The sequence below is a fragment of the Tenebrio molitor genome, chromosome 3 (assembly GCF_963966145.1).
Source record: "Tenebrio molitor chromosome 3, icTenMoli1.1, whole genome shotgun sequence".
NCBI classification, from domain to species: Eukaryota; Metazoa; Arthropoda; class Insecta; order Coleoptera; family Tenebrionidae; genus Tenebrio; species Tenebrio molitor.
The window spans coordinates 2,947,231-2,965,318 of NC_091048.1; the positions used below are offsets into that span (position 1 = coordinate 2,947,231).

Sequence of the window (18,088 nt, forward strand, 5' to 3'; positions counted from 1 at the left end):
CCTACAATTGATGCTGTGTACAATAAAGAAATTCCGAACATCAGTCGTTCTAAACTTTTTTTTACACGAATTAAAATTCAAGTAACTATGTACATAAATTGTTTTCAATTAACTGGAAACATTTAAATCTATGTTTATTTTAAATGGCACAAATAATGGAAAACTGTGTTATAATTGTAAGCACAGTTTTATATACAGGGTTCTATGGTTTCACCTATAATCTTTTAAGTCAAGCTGTTACTCAGTACTCTTAACTTAATGAAACTTGGTTAAATGCTGGTCACACCAAACAAAGAATCTGGTATGATGGAACCATCAAGAACAGCAGAGAGCCATTTAACCAAGGTTTATCCACAGGTTTAAAGTCCCCTTCTAGTAAAGGAAAACGCTTAATTATATTGCATATTGGTTCGGAAGATGATTTTGTTGATGATGGATTATTACTATTTGAAGGAATTAAACAAGGAGATTATCCTGATGAGATGAATGCAAACAAATATAAAAAAATATGATGGTTTTACGTTTACCACCATATCATTGTGAATTAAATCCCACTGAATTAGTGTGGCCTTTTATAAAAAATGATGCTGCTAATAATTCAACTTTTAAGTTTTCTGTCGTAAACATTTTGTTCCAGCAGGCATTGACAAAAGTCCTCCCAGAACACTGGAAAAATAATATCGCACATGTAAAGAAGGGGGAGAGTCAAATGTGCGAAATAGATAACCTAACAGACAGTACAATCGAAGAAATTATAATAAACATTGTGAGTGATTCCAGTTCCACTGAGTAGTATTCTGGACACGGAAACAGGATTGAAAGACCCATGTGGAAAAGGCAAACGTTGTATAATTTTACACATTGGTTCTGACGAGGGCTTTGTTGATGGTGGTTTGTTGTTATTTGAAGGGAGCAAAGGTGGTGATTATCATCAAGAAATGAATGCGACAATTTTAAAAACCCTACCAAATAATGCAGTAATTATTCTTGACAATGCCTCATATCATAGTCGCAAAGTTGAAAAAATTCCAACAACCTCATGAAGAAAGGGTGATATTCAGAACTGGCTGGCTTCCAAGAACATTGCCTTTGAATCAGCAATGTTGAAAGCTGAACTCCTCGTGTTGGTTAAACATAAACATAAATTTGAAAGGTATGTTGTGGATGAACTTGCTACACAAGAGGGAAAAACTGTTTTACGTTTACCACCATACCATTGCAAATTAAATCCCAAATTGTTTAAAATAATGTTTTAAAAATGAGGGTCACGACACTCGGTTCAAGAGGATTCAATATTTGAAGTAGGTGAAACAATTTAAAGCTGAAGGCCGTCCTATTTTCTTCACAGACGAAAGCTACATATCCATATCAGCCACTCACTCGAACCTAAATATTGGTGGACTAATGGAAGTTCCAAATGAATCAGAATGCCTGTTTCAAAGGGTCGGCGGCTAATTATGGTTCATGCAGGCAATGAAGCAGGTTTTGTAAGTAATGGTCTTCTATTGTTTCCATCAGGAACAAAGTCAGGAGATTATCATGACGATATGAATTGGAGCAATTTTGAAAAGTGGGTAACATCTCAGTTGATACCAAATTTGTCGCCAAAATCAGTATTAGTCGTCGATAATGCGTCGTATCACAACACAAAGGAGTTAAGGGATCCCACAATAGGCACCAAGAAAGGTAAAAGACAGGAATATACCTGTAGACGAACGCCTTTTAAAGCCCGAGATCTATAACATCGGGAAGAGACACGAAGAAGCTTCTCCTGTATACAAATTGAATATTTTGTTAAATCAATATGGCCCTACTGTTTTACCCCTCTCTCCATACCATCCCGAATTAAACCCCATTGGGAAGATTTGGGCGCAAGTAAAACAATGGGTCGCTTCTCATAATGTACAGGCACAAAATTTGAGTAGAAAACACACTTAAGAGTTATTAAGCCTGATTTAATACCAATTTTAGAAAATTTTAAGTGTGTCCCAGATTTAATAGATTCTATACAATCATAGTCAAGGGACAGAAATAATTTCCAACATATTAAATTTTATGAAGGAGGAAGCTGCGATGGAATTCCGTTGGCAAATTTCAAAGCAAGACTTATTGCAGCTACGAAAATATCCGAAAGTTCGTATCGACGAATCGCCAAGGAGGCCTCAGACGTTGCATCAGGTGCAGTTCCTTGTTTTTCGACACCAGGTAAAAACAGAAAACGTGACTGTCCCAAAAGCAAACTGTGTGATGGGGAAATTGAGACTATTCGTTCAATTATACATAACTTTTATATAATTGAAAAAAAGCAGCCAACGTTGAAAGGTTTGTAGTTGTTCTACTTTAAAAAACGATCACTACAAAGTTACGTTTTTTTGTATAGGGATTCTCAAAAAGATCCAAGACTATGGGTTGTCATTTGATGGAGGTCTAACAACACTTTCACGAGTACTTAAGAAGATGGGATTTCGCTAATATTTCGTAATATTGGATTGTATGCAATAACAAATAAAAATATTTTTTTCTATTTTGCACCTATAATACAGTCAGTATAACATTCTAACGGGTTTCGAAAAGGAGCTCCTTTCGATACGCGTTTCAGGAACATTTACTTAAATTTTTAATGTTGGCAGTGACTCATAGTGAGTTGTTGCTACGTGAGCACTGCACTTCACGACATTTTATTTTCAAAACTTAGTGCTTATTCACAATGGACATAAGCTTGATATAAGGCATAAGAAATTCATGATAAATGCAGTGGATATGCTATTAATTTTTACGTAACTTATGAGAAGTGAACTCAGTGAACATTATTGTTGTGTACAAAAAGACATGGAGAATCATATTCGAGTTATATGGACACATAAATTATTTTCCAATTGCCCAAATTTACAAATTATTCTTAGGTATCTCTTATGTATTTCTTATGTCCATTGTGAATAAGCACTTACAATTGTTCGTCTATTTACCAGCGTTACCAACCCTTATATTTGCCAAATATCATTTTCCTAGCATTACATTTTGAATTTTTTTTTTAATTTAAGGGGCAAAATTGAAAAAATGTTGTATTATACTCGTTTTATAAGCCATTTTGTCACACTTGTTTGCTTTATACTTATAGCACTCGTCGCTGCGCTCCTCGTGCTCTAAAAGACGCGTGCGACAATATGATGTCTTATGAAACTCGTATAATAAATTACTATTTTAGAATCTGCGTCTCTAATAGGTCTATTATTGCATTTAATTTGGAGTCGTTTATGGCTATCTCTTAAAGCGCTCGTAGTTTAATAGATCTCTAAGAAATTTTTTTATCAATATTTCAGTGTATTATTGTCATTTACACCAAAAAAACTTCCAATATTAATGTTCAAACTCTACTTTTTAACATATGTTGCAGATGTAGTTGCGTCCGTTACCTTGAATTACCAATTAATACAAAATTCCCTAGAATTAAAAAATTTAAGTTTTTTATTTAAAAATTAAAACAAGGGTGCAAATTCTAAAAAATAATATAAAAAACTCGTTTTATAGACATTGGCGCACTCGTCCCATACAAAACTCCCCTGCGGGTCGTTTTCTACACTTGGAACTCGTGCCAAATTTAGGTATTATTTATGTTATTATGTTATACCCTACACCGACCCGGAGGGAATAACATGCATATTGTGTATTATGTGTTATTTTAGCAAATACTAATAGACTGATAGAATGCATTTTTTTAAATATCCTTAGATAACAAAATCCCCAAACCATAACATTAAAATATTAAGAAAGTATCATAGATTGTGTTGGTAATATCTTGAAGCATTCGCGCCACTGATTCTCATTGGTTGTTATGAAACCCACGCGAAAAATAAATGATGACATTTCAAATTTGAAATTGTCAGTTCTGTCAAACTGGTTTGAGCATTTAGATTTACGATTTTTCATCTTTAGAGCTTTGTTTTGGGATTCTCTGGTTTTAAAAGTTATTAGTGTTGATCGTGTTGCTGTTTTGATCTGTTCCGTTGCGATTTTTTGTTGATTTTTTTTAAATTTGTGAAGTGAGTGCGTGCCTCAAGAATCTAATTACAAACATCGAAAATGATTTGATACCAATTTTAGAAAATTTTAAGTGTGTCCCAGATTTAATAGATTCTATACAATCATAGTCAAGGGACAGAAATAATTTCCAACATATTAAATTTTATGAAGGAGGAAGCTGCGAACGGAACTGCTATAATTCCGTTGGCAAATTTCAAAGCAAGGCTTATTGCAGCTACGAAAATATCCGAAAGTTCGTATCGACGAATCGCCAAGGAGGCCTCAGACGTTGCATCAGGTGCAGTTCCTTGTTTTTCGACACCAGGTAAAAACAAAGCAAAGGAAATTGAGACTATTCGTACGTGCGTAACTTTTATATAATTGAAAAAAGCAGCCAACGTTGAAAGGTTTGTAGTAGAACTGCGGAGTGCAGCGACACAAAAGTCAAAACATTTTTTTTTCTGGAAAACTTGCTTGTCAGTTATTTCATCCACTTTACCTAATTCAAGAGTACCCGTCAAACCACTGTTTGAAAAATTGGATATTTTCAATTCGCGGGTTCATTTATTTAACACCGCAATTATTTAAAACAAAATTTCGTTTTTTGCACCTAGATGTTTCAACCAAGATCCTGTTGAAAACTTCTTTTCTTGTATTCATTTCTTGAAGTCATGGAGTTCGTAATACAAATCCTACATATTCTTCTTTTATTACGTCTTGTAAATATTTAATTGTGAATAATTTTGTTTCACCACATTCCACAGGTGCTAATTGCATAGCAGATACGTCAATAGGTGCTTTAGACAATTTACGGTCATTTGTGGAGCAGCGAAATACAGTTCACGTGCAACCTGAAGTACCCCCAATTTTATTAGAACGAACTCTGTGACAAATTATGTCTCATCATGTGAATTTTCAAAACCATAAGATTCTGTTACAAGGATGGAATTACCCTAGCTAGAGTTCACTTCTTGAGAAGTTATATTGCAAACTTAGAGTCACATCTGTCATATCAATGTGTGTATCTAGATGAGACCTGGATTTTTGAAAATGGCACAGTGGCATCTTGTCACACAGATGCTGGCATGATAATAACCCCAAGTGTTAGAAAACTAAAAGTTGATGGAAAAAGGTTGTTTGTCCTAATAGTTTTAAAAGATGACAATGTTTAATTATTATGTTGTTTCAGATTCATTGTACAAGCTGGCAACAGCACAGGATTTATTGAAAAGGGGCATGTATTTTCGTCAAATACAAACAATCCTGATTACCATGGTGAAAGTGTTCACCACTTTGTTCTAAGCACAAACGGGCCCTTCGTTTGACTCCACTGATAGTATTTTGAAACATTAATTTATACAGAAATAAGAGCATCGATTCAAAAAGACCTACGGCTTCAGTTCCAGCGCCAACTTTAATTACAAATTCAATGGATGATCACTAACAGGTAGAATGCAAGTTACCCAGCAATTATTACCACCAGATTATGAAAAAAGAATTCAATATTGTCAACGGTTCAACAAAAACTTGAATAATGATGACGTATTAGATACCACCTTTATGTCAGACGAGGCATGATTTCATTTGTCTGGATACATTGATAGCCAGAATTATAGAACATGGGCTACGGAAAACCCTCATAATTTTGTTGAATCAAGTTTACACCCACAGAAAATAGGAGTTTGGGTAGCAATGTCCCGACGTCGAATAATAGGTCCAATATTTTTTAATGAGACAACAACTGCAGAACGAAATCGCAACCAAATATATTCATAAATCAACTGCATGAAGATGAACTGCAAAGAGGGTATTTTCAACAGGATGGAGCCCCACCCCATGTTGCTCATCAAACAATAAATTATCTTTTTTGGTTTTTTGGTGACAGATTAGTGAGTAGAGATCGTTGGCCACCTCGTTCACCCGACTTGACTCCGTTAGATTTTTATCTGTTTGGCAGTTTAAAAACGAAGGTTTTTCGAAATAGAATTCACACCTTAGAAGAGTTGCAAGCAGCCATTGTGGAATAAATAAACAACATTGACCAGCATACCCTTCAACGAGTATTTAATAATATGAAAAAAAAAGAGTGAATATGACTTTGCTAAATAAGGCCGCAGTCTGACTGCAACCAGCACTGACCATCAACTACCAGCAACCGTCATCAATCACCAGTAAATGAGTGATACATAGTCGCACTGTAAGCCAGCGTGAGCTGCGTTCATAATTCCCGCCAAGCGGCGGTCTGGGCCTGACAAGTAGGATTTTATTTTAATCGCGATACCGCGAAAGTAAAATTTCTGGTCATCCCTTTCAAGTTGAGAAATCAAGTGGTGAAATTCGCCTAGCTGTTTTCTATGGAGAAATATTTCTCGAACCCAAAATCTTTTTCGATTTCTTTTCTTTCTTATATTATAATATAAGTACATTGCCACAACTTCATCATCTGAATCATTGGCAGCCAACATTTTCTGAGTACGTACACTTCACAATGCAAATAACCAAGTAAGTTGAAGTGACAAATTGTGGTTATGTTCCAGCCACCAATACCAATAGGACAGAAACACCCTCTACGTCCACTGCTAATAGAGAAGAAACACCCTCACGGATGCCAAGAAAAATAATATTAGCAATGACGGTCGAAAAGGCGAGAAACGTCCATTCTCAAATAACGTGGATTTGCAAATTTTGCAAACATTAGAAAAGTTAAGAAATGGCAATGATAAAGGTATTGCTACAGACCAGATCTTTGGGAATCTCGTTGCAGCTGGACTCTGCAACTGGTAATATGCAGGAGCCGGAACGCAAACGGCAGATAAAAAGACAAATTATTGATGTGCTGTTTACTGAGTAAATAATATAAACATTGTTCCTATTCATATCATTAAATAAAGTGTTATTTTCAATGTTCAAGCGTTTATTTGCATATGGAACCATTCATACTATATTTTTTATACTCGTTTTGCATACTCAATTTGACCTTGCTTAAAGCCAAGCTTACTAACAAAATACTTTGCTAAATTATTTCTTAGATTAATGGCGGTCCTTGTGACCGATTAATTGGCAGTTTTCGACTTCTCTTCTCCACCTCCCAAGCACATCATCAGTGTCGACGTAATTAGGTGGACAATATCTTTCACCAGCGGGCTGCGACCTTCTTATAAAATTATGAAGACACACGGTCGCTTTGACAATGTTATCTGCTGTTTCGGGGCCATTCATAATTGTTCTTAAAAAAATGCGCCATCCGGCTACCAAAATCCCAAAACTATTTTCTATCACGCGTCTTGCACGTGATAAACGATAATTAAACACGCCCTTAATAATACACAGATTACGACCTGGGAAAGGTCGCATTAAATTTTCTTTTAGGGGGAAGGCAGCATCCCCAACAAAATAATAAGGCATTTGCATATTGGTACCTGGCAAGTGGGTTGATGCAGGCAAGGGTACATTATTGGTGCACAAATTTTCACCAAATACTGATGACCCAAATACTGCTCCATCACTATTAGAACCGTAGGCCCCGACATCCACATATATGAAATTACAGTTTGCATTGTAACGAAGTTACTAAGAAACGCTCCCGGTGGCGGAAAAATTCCGCTCTTTCGCCGAGCCGGTGCAGAAAATTAGCGCGGAACCAACTGCACGAACCGCGTCGACCGAATCCGCTCCGGAACCCGTGTTTCTTCCGGCCGACAGCACCCGGACTCCGCGCTGAGCCGAGCTCCCCCACCGCCCCAGCCGCGAGTCGCGGGCCGCGCGCAGTCCCACCGTGGCAATAAAAGGACCGCGCCGAGCCTGCAGAGCTCATTCCGATCCCGGTCCTCTTCCAGCTCCTAGCCTAGCTCCAGCACCGACTCCGACTCCGCTTTCTCCGCTTTCCTGGCCCGTTCCCTCCCAGTGTGGCCAGTTTGGGCGATTTATCACAAATTGGGCTACTTTTTAATGAAAGTTGCGACAACAAAATTTAGAAAATCGCAAGTCGCAAATTGGGCGATTTTTGATAAGTTAAATTCTACTGTGATATCCAATGTTGGCACTACTGTTTACTGTCGTTTGAGTTAAAAGATTTTTCTCCAATTTTTCGTTCTTCAATCCCAATCCAATACCAATGTCATCTAAAGTCGTAAAATCCGTTCACGGGACACGGAGGCAAGTTAGGAGTCACCCTCGCCCGCACCGCCTCACCCCGCCAAAAGAAAGTTATATTGTACGATTGCCGTTTGCCGTTGATTCTTAGGAGAGCAGTTTACGTAAAATACTGATCCTTGGAAATACGTAGTATAGCCTATTATTACCTATTTGATCATTTGGTGAATCAGGATTGATATATTTAAGCTGAACTGATTGCTGCTTTTTTTTTGCTCTCCATTGGAGGCGAAATTTGAACTTTAGTCTCGGGCGCTGAATCTGTGGTGGACATTCTGCACTTCCGTAATCCGTAAACTTCACTTGTTTGACACAGCTCTAAAACATTAAGTGGTGCAAGGTCACCTATAAGGGATGCTGAATTGTTGAAAAGCCATAAAAATAACACTAAAAGGAACAAAAGGGTAAGAGGGGTGTCAATGTCGACTGTCGAGGACGCATAACGCAATAACGCATAAAGAAAAAATAAAGATTTATTTTAGCGCGGTGACTCGTTGGCGTTGGACTCGTCTCGATAAATCGACTTTAGTGTAACCGGCGTTCTTAGCATTTTAGCATTTAGTTATTGAGTTATTAGTTATTAAAAAAAAGTAACTCAGTGGTTTTCTGTTGGAGTTTTAAGTAAAAATGGGAAAGTGGGCAAAATACAAAAAGACGCATAGTTCAGAATGGGAGAGGGACCCCAAATTTAAAGGTAGGTAACATAATTATGTATTAATGGTATTATTGTTAATGCAGTGGGCATTGGCTTGTGATGTGTTGGATTTGGTTTTTTGGGGTATGTTTTAAGGGTGAACTGGAGTAACATTGAAAAATGGCGAAAATTGCTCAAAATTGGTATCTACAATAGCCTTTCATCCATGCTATGATTAGCTTTTAATGTTTCGGGATAGTTTACAGGCGTTTTTATGAGAAATCGATCAATGCTCGTATATAAATAGATATAAACATATTCCAAAATGGCCAATTTTTCTTAAATTTTTCAAATATAAAGTATCGATATCGTAGAATTTTCTAATGAATTAAAAAAAAGTTGATCGAGGATTTTCCATGTAATCGCTAATTGTACCTACATAATATGTGGAGAACACGGTTTTCGATATTATCCAGCTGTTTTCATTTCAATAAAAAGTAAATAAAATCAAATGCATATTGTAATATCAGTTTGAATTTGAATTGCCCGTAGGGGTTCTCTAGGGTTTTTACTGTTTCTATGACGATCGCGACTGGGCCACTTTGTTCAATTTCGCGGGTTTTATTTAATTTTTCAAATATTTGAATGTGCGCGGAGACTGGCGATATTTGGGTTACATAATACATTACAATATAATAATAATTGATGTCGATGTGCAACATTACACTCATATCGCACGTTTTACCACAGTTACGTTAACAACATTAACAACCTTTAAATTGAGTTTGCTTCTGTTTCCTTTCACGTAGAGTCTTAACCAAAAATTGTAAAATCGCATGTAAGCAATTATTTAAATATCAAGAAAATAAACACAAAATTTACTTACAACATTAAAATTCGTTTCCAAAAATTAAAAACTTTTTTTTCAAATATTGATTCCTCATAAACATTTCATAGTATTATAAGAACACTTCAACTTTTTGCTGAGATTGTTACTCCAGTTCATCCTTAAATAATGTTTATAGCTAACAGTGGGGTATAGAGTAAAGCTGAAGGTACGTTTTTCTACAGATGTAAACACTGTATGCTTTAATTGTAAAATTAATTAACTATATAACAATGTTCACATTCTCTTTCTCTATTTACCGTGAGATCCTTTAAATTTATAATTAAGGAGGACTTTAAAATTATATTGGCAACACCGCTACCACCTTGATTTAATATAAAATATGAAACGGTATTATAAATTTAAAAGATCTCACGGTACAATAACCTTGGTAATATTATGTTGTGGTGATGGTGATTTTACCTTTAATCTTGTATCAATTAGGGTGACTGTGTGTAAATCCCAGTGGTGATGGCTCCTCTTATTGTAAACTTTGTAAAACAGCTTTAAGATCTCATAAAGGGGATTTGGAAAAACATTCTACTACTTCTAAACACAAAAAGGCTGCTTCAACACAATTGGATAAGTCTCAACTGAATATTAAAAAATTTGGTATGTGGTAAATTAAAGGTAATAACAATAATAATAATAATTATATATTTTTCCAGCTATTACTGTTACAAACAGCACCAAGAAAACTGAAATTATTTTGGCCAGTTATATTGCTGCCCACACAAGCATTAGGTCAGTGGATCATATCACAGATATAATCAATGATATTTTAAAAAACAAAAATCAACACAAAGCCCAAACTTCCACTTCAACCTACTCAGGAGATCAAGACCAAATACATTTGCATCGTACCAAGTGTTCAGTTATTATTAAGAGGGTGATATCACCTTCATTATTGAGTGAATTAATTAAGGATATAAAAGATAGTCCTTTTTCACTCATCATTGATGAGTCAACTGATGTTGCAACTGAAAAATTGCTATGTATAATTATTAGATATTACTCAGTAGAAAAAAATGATATCGTAACACAATTTTTAACACTGCTAAGTGTAGTGTACACTACAGCTGAAGATCTTTACAACGAAATCACAAAGTTTTTCAATAGCATTAATCTAAATTTAAATAATTTAATTGGCATAGGTACAGACGGTGCTTCTAACATGTGTGGCAAGCACCACTCCCTTTTTACACTTTTAAAAACCAATTTAAAGTTGGAAAACTTAATTTTAGTTAAATGTGTATGTCACAGTCTCCACTTATGCGCGTCAAAAGCTTCAGAAATCTTTTCAGATGAAATAGATTTTTTAATTAAAGAAACGTATAACTGGTTTAAAAATAGTGTGATCAGAATGCACCAGTATCAGGAAATATATGACTTAATTAATAATGGTGAAAAGTTTTATAAATTATCTAAATTGTCAAGCACTAGATGGTTGTCAAGATACCGTGCGGTAGAAAAAATTTTGGTTCAATACCTTGCGCTAGAAACCTTTTTTTCCATGGTTGCTGCTAAAGAAAGGTGTCACACCGCAAAGCTACTTAGTGACGCTTTTAAAAATAAACAAAACAAGTTGATTTTGTGTTTTTTGCAGCCCATATTAAGACAAGTACATCAATTAAATGTATATTTCCAGTCACAAAATGTTAATCACTATGCGGCATTTGAAAATATAAATACTACTATCTGGTCCTTAGCAAGACAAATCTTGAGACTAAGTATAGTAAATCATTTAGATAGTAATTTAAACCTATTGTTGAATGCCATGAATTTTCAAGGAAATTTTCTAAATCTAAATGACTGCGATTTAGGATACGAATTTAACGAAAACCTAAGGACAACTATCTTATCTCAAGACCAGGTTATTTCTTTAAAAACAAAATGTTTTACTTTTATCCAAATTTTATTAGAACAACTAATACAAAGGATGCCTTCTCATCTTAGTGTCTTCCGTGAAATTAAATTGTTTGACCCAAAAATAATTATAAATTCAACAAGTCGACCAAAATTTTCTGAACTGCCCTTGAAATTTGCCAATTCAGATCAGTTAGGAACTATGGAGGTACAATATCGGAATTTATTAAATATCAAGTGGGAAGAAGTGTTCCAAGATAATGTTCCAGACGATTCAATAGATTTTTGGAAAAAAGTAGTGAACTTAAAAAATGCTGCAGGAGATTACATGTTCCGGGAACTGGCTCTTTTTGCGTTTAAAATGTTGTCCGTGCCATCATCAAATGCTGTGGTGGAGAGAGCATTCAGTGTAATGAATGTAATTAAAAATAAATTAAGAAATAAAATGCTGTTGGAATTATTGAATGCGATTATGACGATAAAATTTCATTTTTACGGCAATAATATTTGTTGTAAAGATTTTCAGCCAACCCAAGACATGATTTCTCGGTTCACGTCAAAAATGTACGAGAGTGAGCAGGATCACGACGGTACCGATTGTAATGAGGTATTAGAAGTTGTACAATTATGCAATGACTGTATTTGAATGTTATGCAAAATAAAAATATTCAAATACGTTTGTTTTATCTTTCTATACTATTCCTATAATCCTACACCTCGTTAATTTTTCCTTTTGATCACTTTTTATCATATTTTTGTACGTAAAGGTGATAGTTGCGATTTTGGGCGATATTTGACATGCGCATTGGCGACTTGGCTGTCAGAAATCTGGCCACACTGGCCCGTTCCCTCCCATTGCGAGGGAACCCCGGCTTTCCCGCTTTCTCCGCTTTCCTGGCCCGTTCCCTCCCATTGCGAGGGAACCCCGGCCATCCCGTCCCCTTTCACCCTCCTTTCCCTCCGACTGGAGCAGGAAGAGTCCGCAGCGTCCAGGTCCGACCGGAAAGACAGAAGAGCCAGCAGAGTCCAGGTCCGACCGGAACAACAGTAAGTACCAGCCGCGCTCTCCTCCGACACCCGCCCGGAGCACTCCTCCAGGTCACGGACATCGTCCCCGAAAGGTTCCGGCGCCACCAGGTACCTACACCCCTTTTTTTTGTGCATAGTCTGAATAAAGGCCCCCCCCCTTGTTGCGACACCTGTTTGTTTTACTACCCCTTTTCCGCGCCCTGACAGCCGACCCCCGGACACCGTACGCTCCGCAAAAGCTACCCCGGCCGTGTTGCGTCCCACCACAGCCGCAAAAAGGGACTGACGCTCGAGGCATACCGCGACCGACCCGAACGGCGTCAAATCCCGTGACGTCACTGCCGCCAGTGAACGTCACAGCATCATAGACACCTAATAATACCAAACTAAAATAATTTTTATAATTGTAATATAGAGAACCATAATTTTCAGGAGCTATGATTCTAATATGCTTCCCATCAATGCTGCCTACACAAAGAGGCATGTTCCATATACGTTGAAATTCTTTTGCGATTTCTTTGAACTTTTGTTCATCTGGAGCAACTAACACCATTGGCGCCAATATGCGCCAAATTACTTCCAGCACTTCCGTTCGCTCCTTCGTCGCTCGTGCTTTAAAAAATGCGCTCATGCGGGAACATCGTCTTCCCGCACTTGGTTCGTAAATAACTATTTATTTCGGCTTTATCAAAAGAACGATTTTTCTGATGAAATAATCCGAAGATGCGCTTTGTTAAAAGACAGATGAATCAATTTGATATATAAAACCTAACAGGGACGGCTGTTCCATGAGGTCATTTGGTTAATGACCCCCCAAAAAAATAAAGGTTTTAAAAAAAGAGATGACAGTGAAATTGGGGCGATTTAAGCATCATTTTAATAAATAAATCTATAAAATTTTTGTCTGCGGCAACATACTAGCCACAAAAATGTTAGACGCATAAAAACTGATGGAAAAATGTTAAGAGTAGTCTAGATAGTTTCAACATGACCATGTTTAATACAAATGAATTCATCATATTACATGCCGGTAATGACCAAGGCGTCATTCTTTAGTTTTCTCATCCAATTCTAAAAATTTAGATTACCATGGGGAAATAAAACGAAAAAATGTTTTAGAATGGTTTGAAGATCAGCTGTTAAAAAAATTGGAAGAACCTTCAATGATAATCATGGACAATCCAAGTTACCATTCCACCTTGGAAGGTAAATGTCCCAATGGTTCTTGGAGAAAAGCAGATATTATTAATTGGTTAACCAACCATGGCATTGCTTTTCCACAAGCTTCTTGCTGTTGTGTCAAGGTCAGCTGTTATTTTTTTTTAACTTTTCTTTTTAGAAACAAACCACCTAAATCCTAAAACATATGTAGCCGACAAAATGGCCCATCCGTATGGTCATGAGCTGTTGCGATTACCTCTTTATCACTGTATTTTCAACCCTATTGTAAATATTTGGGGAATTCCCAAGACGTTTTATAATAAAAATATCGGGCGAGAAGGCTGTGGAAAGCTGCATTACAATATGTGACGCCAACGATGTGGGAAAACAGCATACGAAATACTAATAAAATAATAGATAATAATTGGTGGGAACGTGAACTAATTTTTGACAGGGAGGAAACTGCTCCTCTGATTATTAACCTGGACGAGGATGAAGATTCGAACGACGAAGAGAGCCATACCGAAGAAACTGATTTAGGTGTTGTTCCATTGTAATAAAGCATTTATAATAATAAATTCTAGATTACTAACTATTAATTAGTATGTATTAAATTTAGGCATTCCATTACATTCATTCATTTCAATTTGCAATTTTGATATGTATGAAAATAATCGCTTTTCATTGAATACCAAATTGGAATTTCGTCTAAGGGAAATTAGTTAGCGGGTTGCAGAACTATCAGAAATGCTGTCGGTTCGGTTCAATAGCGTGTGTAAACGTGGTTATTGATGACGTCAAATTTTAAGGAATGACGTAAGGCACTGATTCGTGATCCCAACTATATTTTCATTGACGCACGGAATAATCATAATGCCGTTTTCAAACAACGCCATATCGATACCATTTATAGAGCGCCATAAATGGTAAACTTCGTCCAGCGAGAGATTGTGAGATTTTAATTTTATTAAATTAACCCAACGCTACAAAATGCACTAAGATACAAAAATGTTACTGCCTGAAGAATATTTATTTCAAATTTTACATGCGCTAGTTACTATCGGGTCTTTTTTTAAATTTCACCTCGTAGTAGGCTCGTGTAAAACCTAAGATTTAAACAGCTGATTCGTGATCCATAACCTGTACAGTGCGTTCACAATCGACTCTTCTCCCCCTATTACGAGGTGAAATTAAAAAAAAATCCCGATACTTTCACTACGTAAAATTTAGCAATTTTTATGTAAACTAATCTCTCGCTGGACAAACTATAGCAATATTGCGTTGCACCAAAACTATGTGCTTCTCAATGAATCCTTTTCACACGCAAGCGACATCATTAAAGCTATGGTTTGATTACGCGATTTGTTTTACTGAAATCGCGCCATTTTTTATTGTCGCCATTCCTGCAACCAGTGCAAGTTTATGCATGTCTTCACACGTCTTACCATAATTTGTAGCGACTAGTTCAGTACAGTTGCAGCAGTGTTGCATGTAAGCCAAGATGGCCAAGAAAGTAGTGAAACATTCATTTGACACTTTAACTCTTATTGAATTAATTGAAGAAAGACAAGAGACAAAACAATAGAAAGGACAGACTGAAAAAAACAAAAGTGTGAACCGAACTTTATCAATTCTTAATGGAAGGTTTTGACAACTTAGGGAATATCCAGCTCTCCTGTACGCAAACCTTGGGTGGGGCAAAGCGATTAAAATAATGAAATACGAAACATTTGATATTCCTAGATGTTCAGTCCTTCTCACACTTTCCATCTTAGCGAAAAATTATATTGTGATCGATTAAGTCTTGCGTGATTTTGAATGAAAATACATATCAAATACTTGCCTAACCGTTTCACAAGGCTTGAAAATAAGGTCCAACAGAGAAGTGATATAAGGTGCTAACATAACCACACCCATCTCGTTTGAGATTCACTGCACAACTGAGGACGTGAATTTTTTTCTTGTGATGATGGAAAACAAAATCAAGGGCACTTCTTGAATTGACAACTGTGTTAATACCACAGTATAATAAAATGGGTTTCAAGGTATATGAACATTTGTTCGTGTAATTTCTATAATTGGAATTCTGAATTTCTAGATGGAATAATGGCAAAGAAATAGCTTCTTGGGCTCACATTGAGCAGCTGTTTGATTGAGACAGTGATATTGATGACTTTCGCATGCTGAATCGACTGACAGAAGAGCATGTCAGAAAAGATAAAATCAAAAAAAATGAGAGTGAAAAACGCTGCTCAGGTTTTTTCCCATAGGGTTCAGTCCACGATGCGGGCCCTTTTGAAATTTGGCAATAATGTTTTACCTGCTGAGGCTATGGGAACGGCGAACTTTCTATTATTTGTGGACAAACTGTTTGATAGCGTAAACGGTTCGTCTTTAAATCCCACAGATGGTAAAGTTTTAAGACGTGCAGTCACTCCCAAAACAGATCACGTAAAATTTTGGGATGAGGCAATAACAGTGTTAACTTTAGTACGTTTCTTAGTTTCTTTATTGTTTTGCATAATGCTTTTTTGATTTTTGTTAAGTTATTTTATTAAGTATGTATGTACTACGATAAGAAGCGCGAGTGTGCAAATCCGCTGAGTAAAAAAAATACTTTACTAACGAGTTGCATACAATAGTAGTTTATTTGACGAGTTTGTGTGTAAATTATAAATAATAGATTGATAGGACCGTTCTTTTTCCATCAAAATTTGACAGGGGAAATCTACGCAAATTTCCTGGAAAATGAGTTGGATGACTTATTAGAAAATGTACCACCGAATCAAATAGCAAACATGTGGTTTCAGCAAGATGGAGCTCCGCCACATTTTGCACTGATTGCACGTGCAGTTGTGGATGAGAAATATCCTATTCGGTGGATTGGGCGAGGAGGTCCTGTAGCGTGGCCGCCTCGTTCTTCCGATTTAACACCTATGGATTTTTTCACGTGGGGCAGAGTGAAAGATATTGTGTACAGGACAACTCCAACAACACCTGAAGACATGAGACAACGAATTATACAAGCGTTTCGCTCGATAAACGAATCGAATCAAGCTGCTACATACAGTTCAAGATTCATTCGAAGAAAGGCTTGAAGCGTGCTTACGCTTAGAGCAAGCTGGGAATCATTTTGAACATTTGTTATAGTTGTTACTTTTTTATGTATTATTATTATTATTATTATTATTATCAATTACATATTCAAAACAACTACTCATTAAAGAATTCGTGGTAGGTATTTGTTTTATTTTTTAAATGACATCAATTTGTTGAAATGTCATCCATATCAGGTAGACATCATTCAGAGGGTTCCAGCGGTATAGCTGCCTGTGTTACGGCCTCAAACAAACTGCAACCCCTCATAAATCTTCGTAAATTGTGGACAGGAGTAATAACCACAAACTTAACTTTGTCTGCCATAAATTTTCATAAAGTAGAAGGACCCAAATTAAATTAACCAAATATCTATACATCAAAACATTTTAATTAAATTCTAATCACGGATTTTATTTCTCTATCATTTTTTCATAAAGTATACTAAATTTGAACTGCAGCGAACAAAATTTAATTTTTAAAGTGATGGTTTTTTGCCTGCTGCACCTAGGTAATTAATTTTAACAAAAAAGTAATACCCAATTTTTGTGGCGGTGAACAATATTTATGCATCTCTAATACCTTCATATAAATATACTTTAGTTTTAAAGTCATTTTCCTACAGGACACGAGTGATGGGACACCCGGTATGGTGGTACGAGAAACTTCTATTTCTAGTTCCCCATCTTAAAACCAGGAAAACGAAGAGCACTCTAGACAATTTGGTATGAATTTTAATTATCACTAGAATGATATGCTGTGGGTTTATAAAATTATGGAGGAAATTATATATTCTCTAGAGGATAAAGTTTTGGCTTTGTCTATTTTCAAGCAAAGCGGGAAAGGATGCAGAATTTTCAGTTTACCATCAAATAAAATTTTAACTACTTTATTAAGAAACGTTCCTCTAGCCCCTGGCATAAATAAACATATTTTTGAACCGTTACAAAAAACAGTTGGTAAACTGAATATTCGGGACAAATACTGTGTTCTCATGTATGATGAAGTAGCTTTAGAGAGTGGTCTCCAATACAATAGGGAACTAGATTGCATTGAGGGCTTGGTAGATTTAGGTGGATCAGAACGGAGGGCCAACTATGCTGATCATGCATTAGTTTTCATGGTAAAACAAATTTTTAACTGGCCAAAGCCGCGAAATTATTAGTTCGTTATTACAATTTATGACGCTTGAAGCGCGTGAGAACGCTCCAATCATTCCATTTATCGAAAGTGCTTGAACGTGT

General features: G+C 36.2%; 1 long non-coding RNA gene across 1 annotated transcript; it reads left to right on the top strand.

Annotated features, from left to right (window-relative positions):
* The first annotated feature begins 7,924 nt into the window (after window positions 1-7,924).
* On the top strand, window positions 7,925-12,789 carry LOC138126650 (uncharacterized). Its single transcript, XR_011157896.1, has 3 exons — window positions 7,925-9,861; window positions 10,137-10,304; window positions 10,361-12,789. It is a non-coding gene; the product is annotated as an uncharacterized lncRNA (long non-coding RNA).
* The last annotated feature ends 5,299 nt before the right edge of the window (window positions 12,790-18,088 follow it).